This window comes from Olea europaea, unplaced genomic scaffold (assembly GCF_002742605.1).
Source record: "Olea europaea var. sylvestris unplaced genomic scaffold, O_europaea_v1 scaffold2894, whole genome shotgun sequence".
Taxonomy (NCBI): Eukaryota; Viridiplantae; Streptophyta; class Magnoliopsida; order Lamiales; family Oleaceae; genus Olea; species Olea europaea.
The window spans coordinates 69928-78051 of record NW_019247495.1 but is presented as its reverse complement, the minus strand read 5'-3'; positions in this window follow the sequence as shown (position 1 = coordinate 78051).

Genomic DNA, 8124 nt, shown 5'->3' with positions numbered 1-8124 from the left:
CAACCAAGGTAAGCATAACCCTAATAGTGGTGTACTTAACAACTAGTGAAAAAATTTCATTATAATCAACGCCCTCCTTCTGCGTGTAACCTTTAGTCACTAACATAGCTTTAAACCTTAAGGGTTCCAAACTACTAGTACATTCCTTAACCTTAAAGACTCATTTGCAATCGACGATCGATTTGTTCTTAGGCCTAGGTACTAGCTCCCAAATATGATTCTTTTATAGAGAACTCATCTCTTCTTTTATTACCTTAAGCCACTCCTTAGATTGATTATTACCTATCGCCTCTTCAAAGGTTTTTGACTCTTTATCAGTTAGTTCTTCATAACTAGCAAGGGCGAAAGCTAATTCAGATTCAAAATCGAACCTTTTAGGTTCTCTCGTCTGTCTCCTCTCTCTATCCCTAGTTAGATTATAATTAGTTAAGGGATTTTCTTCCTCATGGTGTTCTTCTATCACTGCTTCATCACCGTTCTCCACTTCAGGTTCGTGTACCTAAATCTCTACCTCATTAGGAGTAGTAGGGGCAGGTGTACTAAGTTTTTCTAACTCCACCTTAAACAGATCCCTCTCCTCACCTGGTTCAGTTTCACTCATAGGTTCGGTTTTCCCTTTAATACATGGCATCTCATTCTCGTTAAATGTGACGTCCCTATTTAAGATGATCTTAACCCCTTTTTGACTTTTATCCCATAATCTGTATCCCTTAACACCCTTGAGATACCCTAGAATTCTAGCTCTAGGTTCTAGCTTTCCCTCGCTTTGATGAGAAAAAGCGGCATAACCAAAGGTTCTAAGCATAGAATAATCACTTAGTTTACCAGACCATCTCTCATGCAGCGTATCACCATTCAATGCAGTAGATGGAGTCAAATTAATCAAATAACAGGTAGTCATAACAGCTTTACCCCAAAAAGATTTGGGGACACCAGAACTTAACATCATGCAACGCATTTTATCAAATATGGTTCTATTTATCCTTTCAGCTACCCCACTTTGCTGGGGAGTGTAAGAAACAGTCTTATATCTAGCTATGCCATTTTCTTTACACATACTATCAAATTCCATGTTGCAAAACTCTAGGCCATTATCTGTCCTTAAAAATTTGATTTTCTTGCCAGTTTGGTTTTCCGCTTGTCTCTTCCAGTTATTGAAGTTATGGAAAGTCTCAGATTTATTTTTCAATAAATAGACCCACACCTTCCTAGTATAGTAATCGATAATAGATAGGAAATACCTATTCTGACTCGATATGGAATTACTAGCAGGACCCCACAGATCAGAATGTACATATTCAAGCATGCCTTTAGCTTTATGAACACTCGTGGAGAATGAAGTTTTATGATGCTTACCAAGCACACAGCGATCACAAAATGACAAATCTAACGCACAATCATTACCAAATGCACATTTTTATTAAGTAGCTTAAGTCCCTTAATGCTTATGTGTGCAAGCCTATTATGTCGTGTGTGTGTGATCAATCTTGGCAGAAGAGATAGAGGAGTTCAAACCTCTATTCACTTCCCCAGTAGTGATACATATATCATTTTTCTTAGTTCCCTTAATGGAAACTAAAGCACCCTTAATCATTTTTAACATACCATTTCCAATTTTACCAGTGAAGTCATCATTTTCAAGTTTTCCTACTGAAATCAAATTCCTAGACAATTCAGGAATATATCTAACATCTTTAACGCGTACAAAAAGTTCGTGTTAAATTTTACATTTATGTCACCAATTTCAGCAATAGTATAGGCAAAGTTATCACACAACACAACATGCCCAACATTAGATTCGTGCAAGTTATAAAACAAATTCTTTTCATACGTCACGTGAAACGATGCACCTGAATCAAGTATCCATTCATGCATGCGGGAATTAGCAGTTAGATTCAATTCAATAGTGTATGCAACTGAACTTGTAAGCATATAGACCTCACTGTTATCTATCTCAGATGTAGAGGATAACATATTTACCTTATCTCTCTCCTTAATTTTTAACTTGCTCTTTTCTTTATGGCAATCTTTTATGAAATGCCCTGTGTTTCCACAGTCATAAAATTTTCTGGCCTTCGTTCTAGATTTTGATCTAGGTCTACCCTTGCCCTTCTTTTTCCATCCATTGCCACTTGACTTGCCGCCACTTTGATATCCATCATGAACATTTTGCCTAAATTGAGTTCTACTTGCATCATATGTAACTCATTGCTCATCTTATTGTGTTTTTCAGCCATAATTTTCATTTCTTTACTCCTAAGGGAGTCTATGACAATTTCAGGTGTCAACGTATCTCAGTTATACTTAATGGCGTTCTTAACTTCCTTATAGGAATCAGGAATCGCATTGAGCAAAATTATAGTCTTATAAGTTTCGAACACAGCCTCTTCACAATTAACTATATCTTGCACCAACTTGTTAAATAAGTCTAAATTGTCATCGAGATCTTTTGAATGATCCATTTAAAACTGAAAAAATATTCGAGCAAGTAAAGTTTATTTGGTGTAGACTTGAGCAAGTATAAGTTTTCTATTTTTTCCAAAGTTATTTGGTGGTTTTCAATTTACCCACCTTTCTTAAAACGGCGTCAGACAAGTGTAAAATGATTGAGGTATAAGCAAGCTCATCAGCTTCTTCTCTTTGTTCTCTTGAAAAATCAGATGAAAAATTGCCTTCAATGGCCTTTGAAACTTTTTGTTGGACGAAAATGTCCTTCATTTTTTGTTGCCAAATAGAAAAGTCATCATTTCCATTAAAAATTTTCAAATCAAAGTTGTGAGTTGTCATCTTTACACAATAGTCAAAGAGTGCACAAAACACAATCAAACCACACAAAATAGTCCTAGGATTTCAGACAATATACGTCGTTCTAGATTCTCAGGATTTTGTAAGACTCGCGGTCTTAGATAAAGGGAATGTTCGAAACGGGTAAGGTCACAATAGTTCTAACGGAATTAAGCAGCGGAAGTAACAGTGCAATAGAAAACTACGTCTAACAAATAATTAGTTTCACGTCAGTTATATCACTAAGATTTAAATACCTATTTAACTAAATGACAAATACTCAATCGAATAATCAACAGCGCATAACCCTAATTTCTAGCACAAGCAATGGTTGCCAAGCAACGGCAATCCCAAAACTTAATGATCATCCCCACATGATGATCCGCTAGTGCAAAAAATATAAAGGTTTCAGCCAACTTACCAAAACAGACCTACCTGAGTCCGTAACGTGGAGAGATAAGAATTTGCTGCTTTCGGGCCACCACTATTCGCCCTAAAGATTCAGCAAATATAACAATTCCAATTAGCAACAAATGTAGATTGAAGACAAGGGCAAAATTGTCCAATTTTCTCTGCGCAACCTGAAACACTAAACCAAACACATCAAAATGTTCAGAATGAAATAAATGAAGTGGCAGAAAAAATCACGCTACAGGGCCTCTCACACATCGCCGTCGGCCGCCGCCGTTGTCACCACCACGTGCCACCTCAAAGGGGTGCCTCAACTTGCTGATTTTGGGTCCGAAGTCTGTTTGTCCAAAAGAGATCCGGTTTGGGAGTAATTGAGGGATTTGGGGTTCAGTCACTTTGGAAAAATCCCGCCACTCTCTCAATTTTTGGATTGTTTTTCAGTTTTAAGATAGACTTCATTAAAGATTTAGATGACAATCTTGATACGTTTAATAAATTGGTACAAGACATCACTAATACTGGTGATAAAGCCTCTGAAGAGTACCAAGCTGTTGTTCTTCTCGATGTTGTACCTGAAGCATATAGAGAAGTTAAAAATGCCATTAAATATGGCAGAGATACACTAACTCGTGACATGGTCAGAGACTCTTTAAGAAGTAAAGAATTGGAACTTAAATCTGAAAAACATACTAAGGATTTTGAAAATTTGTTTATAAGAGGCAGACCCCTTAATAGGCAGAATAATAATTAGAATAATCAAGGTTACCAAGGAAATAATAACACTAGAGGAAAGGGTAAAGGAAAACATAGGACAAAGTCTAGGACAGGAGTAGGAGATGTTATGTATGTAGGAAAAGTAGATATTATATAAAAGACTGTTTAAAGAAAATGGGTACCCACAGAGAAAATAGTGTAGATGAGGAAAATATAGTTGAGCCACTAGAAGATGTCTATATTGTTATTAAATCCACTTCTGATCTACATACTGTAAATGTTTTGGTTGAGGGAAATGTAGTTGAGCCACTAAAAAACATAGCTATTGATGTCTATGTTGTCATTAAGTCCACTCTTGATCTGAATTCTGTTTCGACGAAAAGTGATCAAAATCAAGAGTTGATTTTAGATTCTGGCTGCACTTTTCGCATGACCTCTAGAAAACTTTGGTTAGAGAACTACAAGGATACGAATAGATATGAGGTTATGATGGGCAATAACGCTGTCTGCAGAGTTGTGGGAATTGGTAGTGTGACATTGAAATTTGAAAATGGATATACCTTTAATCTAGAAAGAGTGAGATATGTCCCTTATTTAATAGAATCTTGATTTCAATAGGTGGTTGGTGCGTGCTATCATAGGCATTCCAAATTAAAATCTATTCCTCTTAAAATTAATGTAGTAGTGGAAGTAAGGGGTCGATCCTACGAAAAGTGATTAATTACTTTTTGATGCAATATTAACTAAAATAGGGGGTATTAGTTTTCTTGAAATAATACAAATCACCGAATTAAATATAAGCAATAAAATAAACGTTGATCTAAGTCAACAACCATCGTTGGAAATTAATAACCGGTCATCGATCCACAAATAATCATCAATTCATAATTGTAGCATTCATTGTGAAAAATAAATTTTCCACTTGAAAGAATTTTCCTATTTCTCCTTACTTTTAATTAATTAGAAACAAGCGATTCAATTAATCCTCATTATCAAACAATCTTAGACAAGCACGAGAATTTAATTTAATAGTTGCTTTGCTAATTAGAAAAATCAATGACCTAGATAACACGAGTCATGCATTTGCATTTAACCTCGATAAATCTTCTCCCTAAGATTTAATAATTTCCAACCAGCAAATTATCAATCTTAGTTGCTTTATAAGTTAAACCAATCAACAAACAGTTTTGAAATTCGACTTAACTATAGATTATTGAGATTACTAACCTAGCGTGCACTCTAGAAATCAAACACAACAATCATAAAAATAATTGCAGAAAAAGATTTAATACTAAGCATATGAATTAATCAATAAAAATAAGGTGGATCTTATAATTTAATTGTTCCAAGGCTTCTGTTTCCTTCGATCAAGTAAAAGAAATTAGTTGCACATTATAAATCTTGAGCACAAAGAGAGAAAAATAGGGTTGGGGGCGTTCTCCCTGTTTCGGACGAGATTTGGGGCTTATATATGATGTACAAGATTTGTTTCCGTAAATATTTGATTCAAATTAGGAAATTAAAAATTGCTTGTCGGAAATGAACAATGCGACCGCATAGTTAAAAGTGTTGCGATCGCATAGAACAATGATTTGCAGCCAAAAAGTTCTCTGAAGGTCAGAATGCGACCGCATTGGATTTGAACTATGCGACTGCATAGAACAACCGTTTTTCCGCCGGACAGCTTTCAGTATTTTGATCTTAACTTTCTTTCCTGATGTCCAATTGAGGTGATTCAAAGTGTGTTGGAAAGCTAACTCAAAGAGATACAATTTTCTTCAGATGTCATCTTCCTATTTGATTGTTTACCATGTCAAAAATAGGTCTCAATATAATGCTGAAAATCGGTATATAATCTTTTCGATTGGAAATTGATGTGTGATTATACTTTGATTGTATTTCATCCCTTTGACTTATTTCCTCATCCACTTGACCTCTAACACTCTTGAATCTTTATCCCATTGCTCATCTCATCTAGGGATTATTTGCAACTTGGTCCCTGAGCTTTCTTCTTCTCTTTTCTTGTCCTTTTTTTCTTGTTTTCCTTCTTCCTACACTTTTAGTCTTCCATCAATTGACCTTCAAATCTTTCACTCCTTCATTTCGCCTTCCGATTCAACTTTTGGGTATTTACATTTTAGTCCTTGAACTTTTGATTTCTTTCATTTATGCCCTTTTTTGCTCTTTCCTTCTATTTTATGCCATAATCATCCAAATGCAACCTAAATCACAATATAAGGGTACTTAGCATATTTAGGTGTTAATTAGTCATAAAAATGTAAGAATTAATGGATGTAAATCACGACATTTCATGTCTTATCAGTGATCTAGAAGACACGGGCCTACAAGCTAGGCTTGGAAATGGCCTATTAAAGGTGATTAGAGGATCATTTGTCATTTTCAAAGGTACAAGAAAAATGGTATATATGTCATTGGAACTAAAGTAATTTTACTGATGAATCCTCAAGTGCTAAAATTGATGTTACCTTATAGTGGAACAATAGGTTAGCACATGTTGGTGAAAAAGGCCTACATATTCTAAATAAAAAGGGTGTGTTTGGGAAAAAAAATTATCTCTAAAATTCCCTTCTGTGAGTATTGTACCTTAGAGAAACAACATAGACTCTATTTTAATTCAAGAAAGCATGAAACTGTAGCTGTGTTAGAATATATACAATTTGATTTGTGGGGTCCCTCATCTACCATCACTCAAGGTGGAAATAAATATTTTTTGTTCTTGATTGTTGATTTTTCAAGAAAAGTTTGACATTTCTTTTAAAATAGAAATCTGATACTTTTTTTAAAAAATTGAAAAATTTGATTGAAAACCAAACTAATAAAAAGATAAAAATCTTGAGAATTGACAATGGTCTGAAATTTTGCAATGTTATTTTGACCAACTTTGCAAAATTGATGGAATTCCGAGGCATAAAATTGTACCCTATACGTCTCGGCAAAATGGAGTTGCTGAAAGGATAAATATGACCATTCTTGACAAAGTAAGGCGTATGATGGTAAGTTCTGGGGCTACCAAAATGATGTAGGGAAAAGCTGTTATGATAGTAGTATATGTGATTATTAGAACTCCTATCATTCCTTAGCTTGATAAGATGAGAGATTATTTGTCCTAACTATTTTGTCTTATCAAAAATTGTCCTTTAAAGAACCTAAATCTTATGAAGAGGCTATAAGCTATCGTTATCTAGAGGCTGGCAACTTGTTATAAAAGAAGAAATGAATTCCCTGTTGAAGAATAATACTTGGACTTTTGAGGGTTTTGTAGATTCTGATTATGTTAGGATTTGGACAATAGGAAATCGACCACCTCTTATAGGTTAACGTTATGTGGTAATTTTATAAGTTGAGAATCTCAATTGCAATCCATTGTTGCCTTGACTGCCACAAGCCGAATATGTGGCTGCCACTAAAGCCATAAAAGAGTCTTTGTGGTTCAAAGGTTTGATGTGTGAATTGAATAAACTTTCTAATCGTGTAGTTGTTTATTCTGAATATTTATGCAAAAATTCTGTTTTTCATCAAAGAACAAAACACATAAATATTAGGATGCACTTTATTAGGAATATAATTTAAACAAAGAATCTATATTACTTAAGAAAATTCCAACTCAATTCAATCTTGCTGACATGGCAACAAAGGTACTTTTCCTTAACAAGTTTTATATCATGCTTACAAATGTTGAAAACTGATACCCAGTTGTATTTGTGATGTTATAGGTAACTTGTTAGATCTTGATGTTGGTGATCACTGCAGCTCAAAAGGATAATCTAGTGGTGTAAATGTTCTGCATTGATGTGTTCATCATTGGCATCAAGATGGAGATTGTTCGGGTTGTGATGCCAAAGTCCACTTCAAACATTATTGGGCTTGTCCCAAACAGTTGCTTAGCCATTGCCCAATAACTCAAATGAAGAAGCACATAACCCGAGCCCAATATAAAGTGATGTGTGCTAGCTCTGGACCATCGATCATTTACTAATTTCAATGGTGGTTATAAGATGTATAAAATAGAATTGAGTGGTTGCCATAGCTTACACTTTTCATTTGAGTCTTGTGTAAAACTCACTAGATTCTCTCCGAGTCTTTCTAGTTCATTTCATCTTTATTGGTTTTTCTCTAAAACATCTAGTTTTAGGATGATTCGGTGTGAATACAGAGTCTAGGTAATTCTCAGAGTAAAGGAAAGGGTTGATATCT